General features: G+C 35.2%; 1 protein-coding gene across 2 annotated transcripts in view; it reads left to right on the plus strand.

Annotated features, from left to right (window-relative positions):
• The window catches only part of VPS13B (vacuolar protein sorting 13 homolog B), a 459,183-nt gene that overhangs the window by 271,999 nt on the left and 168,205 nt on the right, over positions 1-18,979 (plus strand). The window lies entirely within an intron of this gene.

The raw sequence follows: 18,979 nt of genomic DNA on the forward strand, positions 1-18,979 counted from the left end.
GCTGCCTAGCTTGGCAAAAGAGAGAGCAGAGCAGTGAATTAGAACTGTGGAGGAGTCATTTACTCAGAGCAAATGAAATTTCTGCTGAACCAGTGAAGGAGACAACTGTGTTTTTGTGGTTTTAACTATCTGATAAACTTAAGACTAGGGGGCTACTACGCGGAGATGATTCAGCAGGTCACAGAAAGAAAAGATGACGTGGTCATTTCTTACCTTGTGTGATCATGCTGTGTTTGGTTTGCAATAACTTTTGAAATGGCCAATTTCAAGTACATTTTACAGAACAGAGAAAGTTCTGGCAGTTTTCGGGAGGAAGAGTGCTGAGATGAGAAAGCTCATTCACAAACCATTGTGGTGTTAGTAGCAACAGTTTGCTTGCTTTGCAGGACATCATTTAAAATTTCTTTCTAGCAGTGAGCATTTCTCTAAAAACATATATGTATGTGTGTGTGCATGTACTAAAAGTAGCTGTGTTGCTGATTCTGTTGAAGAAAAATCAAAGCAAAGCATAGAATTTATGAATGGTAAAAAGGGACTTCTCTAGTTCATCTAGTCCAACCCCTTCCTCAGTGCAATTTAGGCTGAGTGGCTCATGTCTTTCTCCAGACAAACGATAATCACTTCCCAAAAACAAACAAACAAACAAAAAAAGGCTTTTGACTGATATATATAAAGCAATTATGAGGGCACCAGACCAGAGGATCCTTTTCTATGCGTGGAGATGGCTGCGGTAAACAAAGCATCATCATCTGGGGTAGCTCCAGAAGGCCACATTTCCTTCTTTGTATGTCTTCATGTGTTTTCCCTTTGTCGTTTCCTCAGTTCTTTCTCTTTTAATAAAAGTGACTAATGTGGAATATCAGCGTGAATAAATTATAATGCTCTAAAGAAGTGGAACTAATCAAATGTGTCTGTAGTCATCTTAACCAGTTTTCTGCTCAATTATCTCACATTGTCTTTTGTCACCTTTTTAGATTACAATAATATTTTTCTGTATATACAAACAGTGCTTAGTGCAATCAGTGGAAAGCTAACATAAAAGGGACTGGGTTTTTAAAAAATCTATGCGTGTTGGGGGTTTATGACGGGGAATAACACTAGTTGTGCTAAGCTACCGTCAGGATTAGGGAGTATTAGTAAGAAAACTCCATCACAGGACCCAGCAATTCTGTTTCACCAACTGATATAAAAGGAAATAAACCCACTCTTAAATACAATATGAAGGAGCACAAAGTTGAAATTGAGATTGAATTTAGTTCTACTTCAGGATAAGGTCCCCATTATCACAAAGACTGTAAATTGCCTGCTCAATTATATGGATAGTTGCCAGTCATCCCCAAGACAGTCTTTTTTTTTTTTCAAGCTCTGACATGAATGATTAGAATAGAATTTTAGGGAATATCCATGAACAGAGAGAGTGAAATAAATTTGAGGTAAAATATTATAGCGTCGCATTAACGGAGTTTGTTGAGACAAAGAAAGAAACGTCTGACAAAAAGCACAGAGAATGCAGACTGGTGGTGTTGGAGGCCTGGTTTATGAATTGCTGTGTAAGTGTTACTAAACCATCAAGTTTGGGCGATTTAGGTGAGTAGAATCATAAGCTTTCCTCAGCTTGGCCAATAAAGAATCTAATTGTTGTCCACACTCCGGATTCATCATTTTTGAGATCCAAGGATTTCATTCATGTCATACATCAAAGCTTAATAGTCCAGGTCTGAATGTTCCATGGTCATTTTCATGTGTAGATCTTTCATAGATCAAAGCATAAAGCAGTACTTGGACTGTTTTCAATTTGTGAATGTAAAATGGAAATTCTTTACTCTCCCCCTTCCCTCCCCCCAAATTACATGTGAAGAGTATAATCATGAAAAGATAGCTGTAAATTACTTAGCATTTTTCTTAAAACCTTTCATCAATACAAGTCTTTCTATTGTAAATGTATCTCATCTACTGCTTTTCATTTTTGTACCTCACTGTTTTCCACTGTTTCATAGCTCAAACATTTACAAATAACAAAACAATCTTATTTCTCTTATATCTGCTATCTTTATTTCAAGGAACTTTATCTAGAACATACCTATACTATCATTGAATCCCGTAATTGGTTAACAAAAGTCCTTTAGTGAAAAAAGCAGTGGTAAACAATTTTGTATGCCTGTGCTGATAGTGCTGGAGTGAGAGGAAGGAAAGAATGATGGAAGGAGTTTATGCAAGAAGTGCAGACACAGCCAGCAATCTGCGTGGAAATCTGTTTTTTCTTTCAAATGTGGTTTGGAAAATCAAATGCTTTTCAAAACTTTTCAGCAGCACCCACATCTATAAGCATCTTTTCTTCAGAAACATTTTTTGTTCAGTATTAAATTACTGTGGGACCATATTTACATTTATAAAACCGTACCTTTAAATTAATGTTATAAAAAGCTTAGAATTTCTACAACTATAGTATGAACAATAAGGCTAATTCTTTGTTTTCCTTTTCAAACCAATTAACACTTTAAAAAAATCTTCTGTTTTTGCATAGACGTTTAGTATTCAGATAACTAAATGATTCCAGGAATACATGCCTAATCATTTCCATTTAAGAGTTGATTATTTTATAAAGGCTCTAATAAAACTTATTTTCCATTTTACTTCATTTTTTTTTAATACTTTATTGAAGTGTATTTGGTAGGCAAACAGGGCAGTAGCTAATGCCAACCTGAGCTTCTTTCTTTTTTTTTGCATAAAAAAAAAAGTGCATGCATAGATTTTGATGGAAATGTGAGCAGCTTATTAAAATGTGCATTTGTGTCATAAGGAATTAGGAAAAGTACAGAGCGTCTTGAACTTTTTATTGCAGTTTTTCTTTAATTTCAGAATTTTTCAAACAGCAGAGGTAATACATAAAAATAACTTCTAGAAAAAAAAAATTTCAGTATTTCAAGGAGAGGTATTTCATGTATCACATAGAAACTGTAAAGCAGGGTTACACTAGCATCAAGTTCAGTTCTTTTCTTCCTGTACTAAGGCAATAAAAAATACTGTAACAGTGAATGTTTTAAATTTGCTCCTCTAACTTATCAACTTATCTTCTAAGTTTTTGAAATTTAGAGAAATTTAGAGTATGTTTTTATTGATCAATACACTTGTTTGTTTTTTTTTAAGGCTTTTTTTTTTTAAGAGTCATTTACAGTATTACTTAAAAAAAAATAAAAAATACTTTATTTTGTGTTTAATAATCTTAGCTTTATTAATTATCAAATTGGGTTTTAAGTCAAATTATTCCCATTAGCTCTTAGGTTCTAAATACTGCTTTTTGCTACTGTAGCTGAACCCTAGCTGCTCGTTTCTTTCTTTTTTTTTTTTTTTTTTTTTTTATTTTGTTTTGTTTTGCATAAAGAGCTTAGGAAAGTCATCTTTCCTTTGCATAAATTTCCTGAACTTCTGTCTGGAGTTGGGTTTGGAAGTAACATTTTCCTGCTTTACATTTGTCTATTCTTCTATCTTTAGTGGAGGGGAAAAAAAGTCTACCTAGACCTTTCCCCCAGTAAAATATTCATATATATATATATGGATAGCATTACATGGAAACATCACTGCTAATTAACATTGGCATGTTTGAGGCTGTTGCAGCAGTTATTAATTTAAAACCCTCAGTGGAAACTAATTGTAAAATAACAGCTGGAACTGCCCATTTAATTTCAAAAATGTAGCTTGTTAATTATCTAATACCAAGAGCTATTCAAAGCTTCATTTATAGTTGGAATTCAACTTTTTAAAATGTTCAGCTTTAACCATCAATCTTATTTTTATTTGAGATTTCTTCAACTGAGCGTTTTACTGGAACTGCAATAATACATATCTAATTTGGCTAAATACATATTTTAAAAATCATTTCTTTCCCTTATACTCTGATGGTTCAAAATAAAATACATGTCGAAATAAGTAAAGGATTCCTACAACTTTTCTCCTGAATTTCATTGGGTTAATCACCATGTTTTCAATCCACAGACCCACTTTATATTTTCTCTTCCACTTAGTAGCACTGAATTTTTTCCTCTGATTCATACAATGATTTTGAATTTCTTTGTGCAGTTCCTCATGGAAAACAAATTGAAACAAGCTTCATAGAAACACTGCTATCAAAGAGCATGGCCATTATTATGTCATTTAAACATCCATTTGTTGTTAATCAGGGCAGCTGTTTCGTAAACCTTATTAAATATGTCAGGAAAATAAACTGTCAAGTAAATGTCAATAAAGAATCTATTCACACAACTAACCAATTCATTCAAACACAGCAAAGGTGAAATCCATTAAACTGCTGAAGTTACTTTTTGAAGTCTCCTAGTAACTCTCATGCAATGTGTAAATTAAAAAAAAGAAAAGGTTTTAAGATTAAAAATACCACTCCCCCCATTATTTATTGTTACTTTCATTTCCGCTTTACTAACTTCATATATCAGTTTTATCTGCAAAGTTTTCCCTTGTTTTCAGTTGAGTACACTGCTCCTGATTTGGCTGAGATATTTGCACAAATGTCTTCTTCGCCCTAGCATTACCCCAGCCCTTCATGGGGAGTGGGGAGGAGGAATGAAGTTAATTTCATGGAGGTTCACAGAGATTTGCTTCTCTGTGACAGAAAGTGCAGACCCAGAGGCTGGCAGTGGTTTCTTCAAAGATCTCTCAAATTCCTTCAGGTTTGACCTAGAAGATCATGGGAACTTCCCCAGGTGTTTTTGGAGGAACTCCAATGTGGAGATATGGTGAGGAGAATCACCATGAGCTTGGGCACCTCGTGGAGGTGCTTGTTGGTTAGCAGTGCAGTGCTATACAGTGGTATCCCATGGCCTTGTGTGCCACTTCCAGGTCAATGACTGACCAGCGATGACCGCACACACATTTCGGCAGGCAAATAAGATTGTGATTACCTCATCTTCCATGTACAGGCCTTGTTTTGGCTGTTTGCCTCACTCCCTTTGCTAGTTGGTGAAGGAGTTGCTGCAGTAGAGTGAAGATCTCAGTGCCCCAGCCAACTGCATTAAGTTTTTGTGGTAAAGCTTTTGAGTTTACAGTGTGGTTATGATTGTTTCATTATTTAGGCATAGCTCATTCTCACTAATAACTGTGTATAATTTCGTGTTAAAGTGGGAAAGGCTTTCAGACTGCGAGTTCAGTTTGTGAAATTCTCGGGTCAGCCAGTTGGGCTGTGAACTTGAGAGAAAGGCATGAGAGAAAAAGAGTCTGCAAAGTGTTCAATATCATATTTTATGTAATTTTCATAGTGTCTACTCCCTTTCTGTGACTATTTAAGAAAGCTAACATCACTGGACGGTAGATCACACATAAATAGCTGTTGTAAAGCACAACTTCCACAAGGACATCGTTTTCTCTGATGTGCCAGTGCACCACACTTTGTTCCGTAACAAGGTTTCTCAGCTGTAGATGATCTTAACTATTGCAAAGCTGACACTAAATTCAAGAGACACGGCAACCTGAACTCAGTTTCCTTGGTCTTCTGATATTTCTCACTGTCTCAAATACTGTTTTAACACAGTTACATAGCATTTGCTGAAGCACGTATGGAGCTTTCCATGTGAAATTGCTATAACTTCAGTTTAGAAATCTGTAATATATTTATGGTGTTTGAGTGGGGGAGAGATTATGATTTCCTTTGTATGTACTGCTTTGAGGTGCTGTATAAAGTCATGTTTTTTTCCATTTCCTGACAAAAAAGCTGCAATTCTGCTGTGATGAAGCCTATTATAGCAAAGCCAATCAAAATAAAATCAAAGAATTGTTTGAATTACGGTTAGTTTTAAACCATTTAAACTTCTCATTATATTCTGTTACCATTTTACAAACTGAATTGCTCATTATTTTGAACTACTTGCCTTGCTGGTTCCTAATCTTTAAATGTTTGTTATGTATATTTTTATGCTTATTTTTTTGATTTTTTTTTAATTGAAACCTTAGGTTTCTTGCAATTCTTGTGTTCTGTTACCAAGGAAGAGTCATTTCTTCTCCTTCTTCTTTCATAATGTTTTTGCACATTTTAAATGAACCCCTTAGAAGTCTTATGTCTTTGTTTCTCTTCAAAAAGCACTAAAACACACCTCCTTTGCTGAAATCTGGTTGTATAACTATTTACTCCCATTTGAAAATATGGGAAGAACTAAAAGTTTGAAAAATATGAATTCTTGATTCAACACAGATAGAAGACTGGATACTGCCTGAGTTTCTTTGCAGAAGCCCAGAGTAGAGTGGATGTATCGTTGACTTTTAATATTATTTTAGCCATGATCTTGGAATCATAGAATTGCTCGGGTTGCAAGGGACCTTAAGGATCATCTAGTTCCAACCCCACTGCCATGGGCAGGGACTCAAAGCACAACTTTGGACAAAGTCTTCTTTGGACAATGAGTTTTGTGCCCACCTAGGCTGCAGATCTTAATTCAAGCTCTTCTAAGACATGCTCCTCTCTGCAGCTCTATGGTGTTACTGGTTGTACTTGTGTGTAGAGAGCTGGCTGAGGGAGCTAAATGGGCTCAAAATGTTTTGGAGGCATCGGGCATTTGTTTTTCTTTCAGTCAGGTCATTCCCCTGAACCCATTTATTGCATAATCACACAAGGATTAGCCCTGGCAAAAGAGTAGGATTGCAGCAGCCTGGGCTTGCAGCAGCTTAATCCACCAACATGCTCATGCCTTTTGAAACACGGCACAGATTCTGACACCATGAACTAGGAATTTTAATAAAATTCTCAGATTGAGCATTGGCATTATTAAACATACTGTAACAGTTTTAAAAGGTAAACAAAAAAGGCACAGAGACAAAGAAAAAGGACATGAAATAGCATTTAAAAATCCCAGGATACCTTTCACAGTGTAGATAGTCAGCAACTTGAATGCAATGAAAAATTTTGCAGATAAGCTGTAAAACTGAAAAATAAAAGGAAATCTGAAAAGTAGAGTTATTTATGTGAGTTGTGTTGTATGTTTTATGTCATAAAGCAACATTATTGCAGTTTTTACATTTCTTTCTTTCTTTCAAGTTACCTCCCTTTAATCTTTCTGTTTCTCTAACCTTTAGTTTTAGTATTTTGCCTGTTACCATAAAATACTGGGAAGTAAGAGAAAGAGGTGTCTGGCTTTCTATTAGTGTGGGAAAAAATAATTAGTTGATCCTTAGGAATTAATGCCATTTTAAGAGACAGAGTGGTTCACCTATACAGGTTACTTACATTCAGTAAAATTCATTTACTTCATGCAAACTCCTTGCTTTCTTCCCTGGGTTTCCTTTGCTGATTCTTAAAATAAAATAAAATAATTATGTGACCACTTCTAGTTTACTTTTTCTTATATAGTGAAAATTAACATCCAAAGGTCATGGCTGTGGTAAATAACTTATTCTAAAATAATTCAGGAAATCTTTTTAAAACTTATTATTATATTACAATTTTCTTCTCAGTTGTTTGTGAGTAATTATAATTTCCATCACATTTGGTTCAACAACTGTTTTGTTTGTTGAAAAGTATTTTCCAGCAATATATAAAGCAGACTTTTTTCTTTGTAGTATTTTTAATTATGACAGGATCTCAAGTTAAATATAATGCAAGCTCTGTGCTTCTGTTACTGGGAAAACCATATCCCATTTGTAATGAGACATTTGTTAACTTCTGTATACAGATTGTGGTTCATTCCATAGATATTTGTGGGTTCTCTGATGTCCCTCACAGGGTTTTTATCTATGACAAATTCATACCACAGTTCTTAAACTACTTTTTGGATAGGAGATCTTTTCTTTTGAAAAACAGTTTGCTCAAGTCTTTTCCATTTAACGTTTTTAAGTACTTTGGTTTTTGATTATTTAACAAAAAAGATTATCAGAAATACACGCACTAATTATATATTAACTTAGTTCAGGAAAGATATTTGAACATGGGACTCGATTCAAAGCTCCCATGGCAAAATTAAAGCCTAATTGCAGTTATCGTAAAGAACTCAAATTGTATTATTTAAGTGAGTATGATTCTCAGCCCTTACTGACTTTCCAAGAGAGCTGAGTGCTCAGCCACCCTAAGCACAGACAAAAGTCATGCTTAGTTGCTATTAAACCTGATTATGATGCAGTTAAATACAGATTTAAAAGTAATATACAGTGTTCTTGTTGCATTTCAGAGGCTATTCTTTGTGTGTGTGTGTCCTTAAAGACATAAATCCATTAGTTTTTTTGTTGTTGTTGTTTTTGTTCATTTGTGGGTTGTTTGTTTGTTTGTTTGTTTTTGAGGACTGGTTCATATATTCTTATGGGGTCTGTTAGTTGTAGGACACAAAGATAAATCTATCATTCTTCAGCCTCTCAAAACATTTTTCATGCCCTCTGGTGCTTTTGGTAGTTGTTGGGTTTTTTGTTTGTTTCTTGTCCCTGTGAGAAGGCAACGGCTAACGCTGGTATGTTAATGGCTAACACAAGTGTAGGTTGAGCGTAATAAAATACAGGGATAGTGTCAGGCATCTCCACTGAGTTCAATGTCAGTGATTGACATAAATCACAGATACTCCCTTCTTCTGACATGATAGTCTGATAGTTTTTCTCCAGCAAGTAAAATAGAAACAGGTTCAGAGGTTATATGAGTAGGACATAGGAATATACAGAGATATATCCTGTCTTTGCAAGATAGGAACAGAACGGATTTGAACTTTTCCTGATAACCAAAGGTATTTCACTATTGAATAGTATTATTTGATCTTTGTATGTGACAATTTTTCAAAGAACAAGAAGAAACAGAAAAACATTAGCAAATCCAGCTGCAAAATTTGCTGTTCCCCAAATGGGCACTCAAGTGAGCGGGGCATTTGTTTGTGTGTATGTCTGCATCTATGTACTATCCTTGCAGTATTTTATATTTCTTTTAGCTCCAGGCGGAAAGTAAAACACTGAATTTTCTTCATAGCCACCATCGTTTGTATGTTTTGGGTGCCTCGTGGAGTTTCTTGAACTACCTGACAATGGAATCATAGTCCTTGTGGTCGATACTGTAAATATACAGGGATTTTTCTAGTAGATGAGGATTAGTCTTGCCTGACATCGCACTGTAAGTGGGGCTTACGTAAAACCTCTGTTCAAAAACATCTTTGACAGCTTCGTGTATATGCTGTAGGCTTTAATAGACTTCAACTGATTTACTGTGAAGGTTTTCCATTTAATGATTAAAAAAGCAATGGTGTATTCTGTGGCTTCCTATGGTAGACTTCTAAGAATGAATTGTGTCCTGCTGCCAAAAGCTGCCTCAGCAACAGTTTATCATTAATAAGAATACTACTGAGTTTAGGCTTCGGCTGTTTTTGTCATGTCCTTTACCTGTCCCCTATGATTCTTTATGATTTTCGTATATTTTATACTTTTGCACTAACAATGAGTTTTGAGGTCAGTTTCCTACCAGATTCCACTTGTTCTGTTTTTCACCTTCTAAAGGTGAAATATGTTTAAAAACATGTTTAAATATGTTTAAAACACGTTTTAATATATTTATTAAATATATTACTAAATATATTTAACATACATTAATATATTAAACTCAAAATTAATATATTAAACTCAAAATATGTTTAAAAACTTTTACATAAATACCCCTTTTAAGATAGTGTGCTCTTTGAGTTCCTAAAAGCTTATATTTAGGAACTTCAGTTTGTTGGTATCACAGTTAAAGATTTAGCAGTAGTATGCTATCAAAACAAAAGCTATCCATTTATTTTCTGTCACAGAAGAAACAAAAATCTAGTCACTTCAATCTTAGATAACTGCTTGTAAATTTAAGTTGCAGTAATTACGTTAATAATATGAAAGATTTAGTGGTTTTACAATTGACCGAAGGAAGGGAACTCAAAATGTGTTGTTTATATTCATAGCTTTGTTACAGGTTTTAAGCCAGGAATCTGTGTATCAGAATTTCATTTGTAAACTGACCTTTCAGGGAGATCTCTCTTGGAGCTCTGCTGCATCCTTCCACATCTTTTGAATGTTTCACTAAATTAATTAAAAATGTTTGTAAAAAGAGAGAGAGAGAGGGAGGGAGTCCCTTTCCGTGATGTGCACAATACCTCTTAATGGCTTTAGTCTCTTGTTTGATTGGGCTTTTTAAGAAAGCCTTCCTAGATCTCCATGGAATTTTATACCTCTTGTCAAACGTTGTTAATACGTGAAAACTTTATTTGGTGGTAATATGTCAAGGAGAATATGCTTGACTTTTAGGTGTGATTCAGTTAGTCGTGCTATGAGAAAGATTAGAAATGATCTTGTAAAGAGGAAATGAGTTCACTAGTAGCAACATAATTAAAAGCTTTACCTTAAGTCCCTAAAAGAACCGACGAAATACCTTCAATAGGTATATCGTAATCTCCAAAGTCAAAATATACTATAGTGAAGCACTCTTTTCCTCTCCCCCAGTCTTCCCTTAAAGCCAGAGAAAAATCAGAAAATGATGGTGGGGAAGTGGTTTCACAATGGAGATGACTGTTCAAAAGCTTTTTCTGAGAGGAAAAAGAATCCATCATAATGTCATAGGAATCCTGGAAGTTCTCGGGACTACATTTTTCTGGTTCTTCTACTAGGACAGTTTCCTAACGACACTTAAATCATAGAATATCCCAAGTTGGAAGGGATCCATAAGGATCATCAAGTCTAACTCAATGACAAAGGAATTGCAGGGACTACAGGAAAGGAGTATTTTTTTTAAGTATCATTTTTAAGAAAGACGAATGTTTCATCTTTTTCAGCATAAAATGGCTTTAAAACGGTAGGTTGGGCTATTACTGGTATTATATTACTATTATTGGGGTATTTTACAATATAATACTCAGTATTTTTTAAACGTTTGCAACTTGCCAATATGAATGCAATGATTCTGCAGAAAGAAAAAAAATCAAGTGGCATTTGGGAGATTAATATATGTCAAAGTTAAATGTGGATTATGTCTTGGAACGTTAAGCAGTTAAATATTTGCGATTTAGAGTGGTTTCATGTTGTACTATATATGCTGCAAGCATATATTACCATATATACATACCGAAAATATGGATAGGTAGATACTGTTTGGTATAAATGAAAAAAAAAAAAAAAAAGGTATTTATTTCTAATGTTCAGTAATACTTGTACAGAATTTGACTTATGTTTAGGTATGAGTTCGATATACAATTTTTCAAGAAGAAATCCTGTTCCATGTCAGTTTATCAAGCAAACTATGGACAGTATGTCTTCTAGATTATGCCATCATACCCGATTGTACTGCACCACTTAAAGATATACCGTGCATAAAATAAGAAGACTGTGTTCAGTGAAACTCAACATTTCCAGGTCAATTTATAGAACTGAGAAGACTGAGGTATTGTATCAGTAAACTAGGTGAAATGGTCAACTAAACCAAAGTAAAATACAGGATGGAAGCAGTGACCGAATAACAAGATTGTTTGCCTTAGCTATATGGTAAACCAAGCAGACCTGAAATATTTGAGAAATCAAGACTAAAGATCCTGTTACAGCCAAACAGCATTAAGTTTTGAGATAAAATTATTTCTACCATGAATCAAAAAGCATAAAAGTGTTTGGGTTACATTGTATTTTGACTTCTTTTTGCTAACATCCCTACCCCAGACTTCCACTTACACTCTTCACACTCAGTCCTCACTGACTCTATTTAGAGAAACTCTATTCCACTTGTTTTCCGTAGAAACATTTGGCATCCAAAAATATCATACAGACCCTCCTTTGGAATTGTGCATACTTATCATTTATACAGTCTGTCAACTGTATATTTATACTATGCTCCCTGAATTTGGGTGAATGCTTAAGAAATATAATGAGATTCCTCAAACTGTCTAAACATTAAACAGTATAAAAATGAAAAACTGATCTTTAAAAGTTCAGACTTGCTCAGGCTGTTATTTTTGCTGAGGAATTTAAACAATAAAGTTACAAAAGTCATTAAACCAGATGACATCTAAATGCACAGCTGCAAACTTTAGCTTTGTTTCGTTTCATGCTTTTTTTTTTTTCCTGACAGGCTGAAATTACTTTGTAGTTTACCATACCATACCTTATCATCATAGGATCGTTCATTCTGTGGTCCAGATACGAGTCTAGAAGACAACTGCACTGCAAAAGTTCGTCAGCTTATTTGCAGAAAATGACTGTACCAGAGCCCTTGGAGCACGGGGCTGCTTCGAAATGTCTGGTCACCTCACAGGATATGTAGAGCATTTCCTGCCTGTAGGACTAGTGGAAGGAAGCACCAGGCCAAAATGTTTGATGTGTGATCTACTCTAATTCCTTTCATGTGTTCAGTGGCTTTTATATGATCAGTGCACAGCTACCAGTCCTTGGTATAGTCCAGTTCACTAAATTCTGACCTTCCTAAACGGATAGCAAATAGATTTATAGTAGCACCCACCTGGCTCCACCACTGTAATTAGTGGGCGTGGAGGGATGCTGTTATTTTTTTCCTCTGAATATGTACCCGCTGGTGTTCAAACTAAAAATATTTAAGTTACATAAATAACATCTTGTTAAAAATCAGCAGTACTTAATTTAAACATATTTTTATACATTTGTGTTCATATAACGCTGTATCTCGAAATGATTTATATGCAATTAATCATCTTCACGATGTGATTTTGGCAGTATGCTCACCATATATATGAGTAAACTGGTGGCTGAAGATGTTAACTTTGTTGCTTAGAGTCACACAATAAGCTTAGGGAGGGTAGAAATGAAACTTGCCTCTCCTATTTTCCTTTGGCATGTTCTAGCCTTGAAGAGAAGGGGATGTGGCCAGCACAAAGGCCTGTCCCAGCAGCCTCCCATGTCCCTGGCCTCCTTGTGCACCATGTCTGGCACCTGGCAGACTTTGCTCTTCTGCACATTCATGCACCCAGTTAGGTTTGTCACCTCTGCTGTAGCCAAAAGAGCATTTTCTAGTCTGTTGGGGAGGGTATCAGTCACGTGCAAAATAGCGCAAAACATTGAATTCAGTTCTTCAGATTTCTTCTTCTGTCTGTTCAAAAACAATATTTCTTTTCTTTTGTATTATGGTAGCTCAATGAAAATCAGTCCTTTTAAAAATGATTTAGGGTGAAAGTAAGTATCTGCACAATTCAGTAGGTGGTAGTTGATAAAACTGGTTAAGTTAAGGCCACAAAGTTAGCTAGAAGAAAAGTGATTGTTTGCTATTTCAAAAGCATCTCTGAGCAGGATTAAGAACTGAGATTTTTATCTGTATTGTTGTCTGTATTTATACTTACAAAGCTTACAAATTACTTGTAAGGGAAAACCTGTCTGCTCCAGCTTGGCAAGAAAAAAGCTGTGTTGAAAACTTTCAGTAAAAAGTAAATGGCATATTTTGGTAAGATTCCTGGAAGGAAAAAAAAAAAAAAAAAAAAAAAAAAAAAAGCTTTATTATTACTACCTTCTGTAGAAGACAGTTTTTTCTGAACAAGTGGGAAAGTCTAGAAACTGCGAGAGGGGATAAGTCTGTGTTTGTATGTATCCTATTTACATTTGTTTCAAACATGACTGTTTAATAGCAGTTGGAAATATTTAAGAGACACAATTCTATTGTGATAGTGTGATGGCATTGCGGAAGATCACGACCATCTTCCCTTAATGTCATTCAGTTTGCAGGGAACTTGGACATTATTAGTAGTAGATTCTGCACTTGAAGCTCAGCTGTCCTGAAATAGCAGTAAATCAAGCTCCTTTTCAAAGCTTTTTTTTTCTATACATGTATCTAACACCACGTCCATATGTATTCCAGACTCTGAGGAGACTAACAGACACACAATGACACTCAGCTAAACCTTAGTACTCTTTTTTTAGTTGGTCTGTTGGATGGTTGTGGGTCTGGATGATCTGTTGTGTAGATCCAATTGTCCTTTATTGTTTTCCCCAGGTGCTCTGACATTCGTATTTTGAATAATGCCTTAGTACGTGCTAGTGCACAGCAGATTTTTTTTAATATTATTATTTATTGTTATGATGATTTGAAACCACTGAGTTCCATAATTGCTGTAATTTGTGTATCCTTGAGTTACTAAAGTACTTTATAACTACTTGGTGTCTCATCCACCTCTTTTGCTTTTTTACACTTTTACACTTTCTCTCTTAGCCATGATACTCATCTGTAGGTATGCATAAAGCAAAAAAGCAAAAGGAACCAAGTAGCATAAGAAACACAAGTCAAACATTTAAGAAGCATTATATAAAACAGAGGAAAATTATCCAGGTTGTACTTTTGACTATTGCTTTCCTGTATCAATTGTTTGAAACTGCCTAGCACAATCACAAGAAGTTTTTTTATATATTTCAGTCACTGCTGGTCTTCTTTTTTCAGCATGCTAATTGCACAAGTAATCCACCTCTTAAATCGGTTTATGTCTATGCAAAAAAGCTGTAAACACTGCAAACCATTATATAGTTATAAGTATGACCATTGATGACTACAAAAAGTATTCAGTTGGAATTCAATTAATAACTTATTCCTTAGCTTTTAGTAATGTGATGGATTTGTCTACTATGTAAATGTTTAGAAGCGTTCAATCATTTTGATTTTGCTCATGGAGCTAGCATTGCTGTTTTCTTTTACAAGGTCCTCCAAAGCTGAAGCTAAATCCAGGTACTTTAACCAGTTTGACTTACAGGACTCCCACTGTGTACTGTACTTCTGCAGGGAATGATGATGTATCTGGCTGTACAGAACACAAGACTAATGAGCTAATAAGGGAGAATGTAATTTTTGTTGTTATGAAGCAGATGCCTGCAAAGATTAATTAATGTTACAATGAAAAGTGAACAAGATAACATCACTTGGTAATTGGTAAAGCATCCAAGAGAGGAGTCTTACTGTACTGAGTTTGCATTTAATCATTACAGTGCAGAGATAAGAATCATATAAAAGTTAGTGTTTACTATTCATTTGCTAAAATGATGATCTGGATAAAGAATTTGATGGTATCCAATCCAGAGTGTGCTGCCAGCAAGTGTTGGGATGGGGCAGTAGTTGAGTTCTTTTGGGGCTGAGCTGAAGAGGGGAGAGGTAGCGTCTGCTAGCAAAGCCAGCTGTATGTGGCATAGCACTGAGAAAAAAACATCAGAAATGGTGAGAAGGGGGGTATACTGTGGCAGCATTTGAGTCTGCTCTACTGACATGGATTAAACAGTTTCCATCATAAAACATTATGTCTGTTAAGCCACAAATGAGTCTCTGTAGGGACAGATGGCGGAGTGGGGAAGAAAAGCTGAGGCTGCCCATTAGGAAAGATACGGAGCTCATGCTATATGGCAAACAACATACCCAGGATTACATACAGGATTTTAGAAATTTGTCAGGACTGACTCTTCTTGCCTAAGGATGTCTCCTCCTCCTTTCCTGTAATAAGAGGATTTTACAACTACAACTTTGATGTAATTTTAGCATTACAGCCCCAATCCCATCTTCCTTCTCCCTCCTGTTCTCTCCTATGTCCTGTGTGTCTTGTCTTGTCTTTTCTTTGCCTTCTTCTTTGGGTCTTTCTGGCAAATATGTCTTCTAATCTCTCCAAATTTAATCAAATCCATGTCTTCAATCACCAACTGCCATGATACAGGGTTTCTTTCATTCATGCTCTATGATCATGTCTCTGTAGCACATGTTCTGCAGTGATAGGAAAGTTATTTTTTTCTCCCAGTGACTCAAGCTTTAGCTTCTTTGTGGCAATGGCATCCACTTGCTATAAGAATAGGATAGAGAGGGAAAAAAAAATGTCTTTTTTTCAGAAAGCTGGTTCCTGCCTTGAGTTTTACTAATAAAAGCTCAGCATTTTGGAAGGCTAGTATTGTCATCATAGATGCCCTACATTTACCACACTACCACACTTTTTCTTTCTGCCCTTAACATCATGCCCTGTAGCATCTCACTCCAAATGGGGCTGTTGCCCATTGCTTCCCCAAGAAACAGTTGTTTCAAATTCCCCCTATTTGGTATAACACTTCCAGTGGGCTTGTAGGGGAGAATTATGTTGAATAGATTGTGAAAAATGCAATTATGGAGCATGAGGTCAACTATAATATTGCTGTGATTTCAACACTAGTTCACCCAATTCTTGTTCATAGATCATGGGATTTCCTACTCATTTAGACTCAAACTGTGTAAGCAGAAGAGAAGATAGTCCTTTTGCGTAGCCTCTGTATCCAGGTCCAACTTTTACCCCTGTAAAGTAGAGGGTGGTTTTTTGATCCCAGCTTGTTGTCTGTTTCCTTTGGAATTAGAATAGGAAGCATCTTTTACCATCAGGGCAGAGCCTTTAATTTGAATGGATCACTTTCTCATCTCTATACCTGGGAGGGGAAATGAGTGCACACAGAGATCTAGTAAGTGCTGAAAGAAATTAACTGTTATGTGTGAAATCTATGGTTATTTCTTGATTGTTACATAATGTATAGACTTACAATGCTTTTTTTTTCCTGCCTTGTTTAGCTTTTTGTAGGTCTCAGATGAGTTATAAGTGGATAGATTTAACTTCTTTATAGTGGGTCTCAGAATTATGCCTATTCAGCAGCATGAAGTAACTGGTTCAACATGAGCTGTTTCTTATATAAACATACAAAAAGCCTGACCCAGACTAAATCAATTTGAAAAGAAAAACATTAAAGCTGTGTTTCCTGTTATATGCTTATGGTCTTCTTTGTTTGCTTATGATCTTACTGTATTATTGACCAACTGTTGTAGTCTATACCACCTGCTGAAAGGTTCAGATGGGATAGAGAGGTTGTTTTCAGAAGGGTGAAGCAATTAAAATCATTACTCCTACAGTACATTTCAGCTAGTAAATTATCTTTTATGGTAGGGCTAGAGAAGTCTTGAACCTCAGCTTACTCTTTTTCCCTGATTTTATTTTCTGAAAGGGTTTTGAAAGCTACAGAATGAAGAAGGCTACAGACCTTATGCATAATGTATGTGTTTAAGATCAGGCCAATTTTGCTTCATTTTAACCTATTCTCATCCTTCTAGAAGGTATATACCTAAGAAAACAGGGGCCTTACTTATAAAAATGGTTTGTAAAGAAAACCACAAATAAGTGGTCATGTAAATGTGTCTATGTACGTATTTGGAGAAAAAGCTATATTTTGATCCTTGTATGAAGCTGGCAAGTTGTACTTCTGAAAGCAATAATCCGTCTAGTCAAAACGTAAAAATATAAAAAGACAAATCCATTATGTTAATATTATACTATCCATGAAATATACTAGTACCCTATGTCTAAATAGTAGCTTTGTGTATTTTGCTGCATGGAAGTGTGTGTGTGTCAAAGAGTGATATCATTGTTTTTGTAATTAAGTAAGTTATTTTTGAGGGGGAAGAAAGCCATTGTCACAATGTGGAGTTTCATATTGCTGCACACAGACAAATTTTGCTCTAGGAATTAAGTTCACCACATCATGGTTGTGTTGAACAAGCCTAAGGAATATAGTGCTATGTACAGTTTAATGCAAGCTCTCAAGCTGCTCATAAAAGAATGAATGACAAAATTTCTTTACTGTTAAGTAGCGGAGAGAATGATTCATTATGCAGGTGAAATGATCATATTCTGTATTTTGTATACGTAAACAGGTTTCATAAAATATATAAGTTGGTACTTTAATTTCAGTAGTATTTCACAAAACATATATTCCAATATTTACTTATTCCAATATTTACTTCCATTAAACAAGGTGTGTAAATAGACACTAGGCCAAACTATAATCTACAGTTTATAAATAAATAAGACTTCATACATGTTGAGGAAATAATGTCTAGAAAGAATAATAAAAGACACAGTTGTTGTGGTTAGATCTCTCTATGTGAAAAGTTGACAAACACATTACTAAATTTTAAGAAACCACATTTAAATTTGAAATATCACTACTGACATAACAGATTTACAGTGCATTTCAGATAAGCATTTCAGAAAGTTATAGGACTACTGAATGGTGCCATCACACTGCCTCAGCAGGTGTCACTCGGGTAAAAACTTTTGGCTTTCCTGACGTTTGCGTGCCCCTGTGGGTAGATAATTAATTCATTATCTTAATTGCTAGCATATTCCATCAGTGACAATGGCATTGGTAGCAGCAGTTTCAGCTGGGTTTGAGTTTGGGCAGCATTGGGACTGCACTTTGAAATATGGTGCATACCAATACCTATAGATTACATTAGTGCATGTATCACAGATTGCAGTGTGCTTCTTTTAATCCTTCAAATCAAACTTCAACTCAGTAATGTAGGAAATCATGAAAAATAGACTATAATTTGATGTGAGCATAGATTCAAAGCAAAATGAACAAGATCATATCCTTGTGCATTTTCCTAGCTTGTTAAAAAAAAAAAAAAAAAAAAGTGGTAAGTTCAATTGTGCTTTTTTATTGTATTACTAAATGAGCATTGCGGATAAAGTTATGTTGTTCACCATGTAGAAAGGGCAAGTTCATTTCTTGGAAGATTTCCTAGCTCTCATTAGCAAAAGGCAAATTATAGTAGATGACTCCTCTCATACTGGTTACTAGTAAGAACAAATGGTCTTCACAGCACCCATTCATCTAAAATCTCTTTGTTTTGTTGAAGCTTGATGTGACTGTTCTCCAAGCTCAGCCGCAAATATAAATATTCTTCCAATGCAGTAGAGTTTGGCAGAGTCCACAAGTAATGTGGTTCACTCAAAAATGCTTTTTTTTCTTACTTGTCAGGAGAATTTTAATAACACAACACTGTACTGAAAGTCTGTGTTAAAAAGATTTTCTTCATCTTAGAATGTTCTTTTCAATTTTTATTCTTTCAGGTAAGTTTGAACAATTATTTCAATTTTTTATTCTTTCAGGTAATTTGAACAATTATCTCACAGTAAAGTTGTTCACAATAGCGATATGTAGCTGTTCTTTTTGAAGACTCGAATAACACATCCTTTATCTATTCAGTAGATGCTTTCCTGCA

The sequence above is a fragment of the Netta rufina genome (assembly GCF_964035555.1).
Source record: "Netta rufina genome assembly, chromosome: 2".
Lineage (NCBI taxonomy): Eukaryota > Metazoa > Chordata > Aves > Anseriformes > Anatidae > Netta > Netta rufina.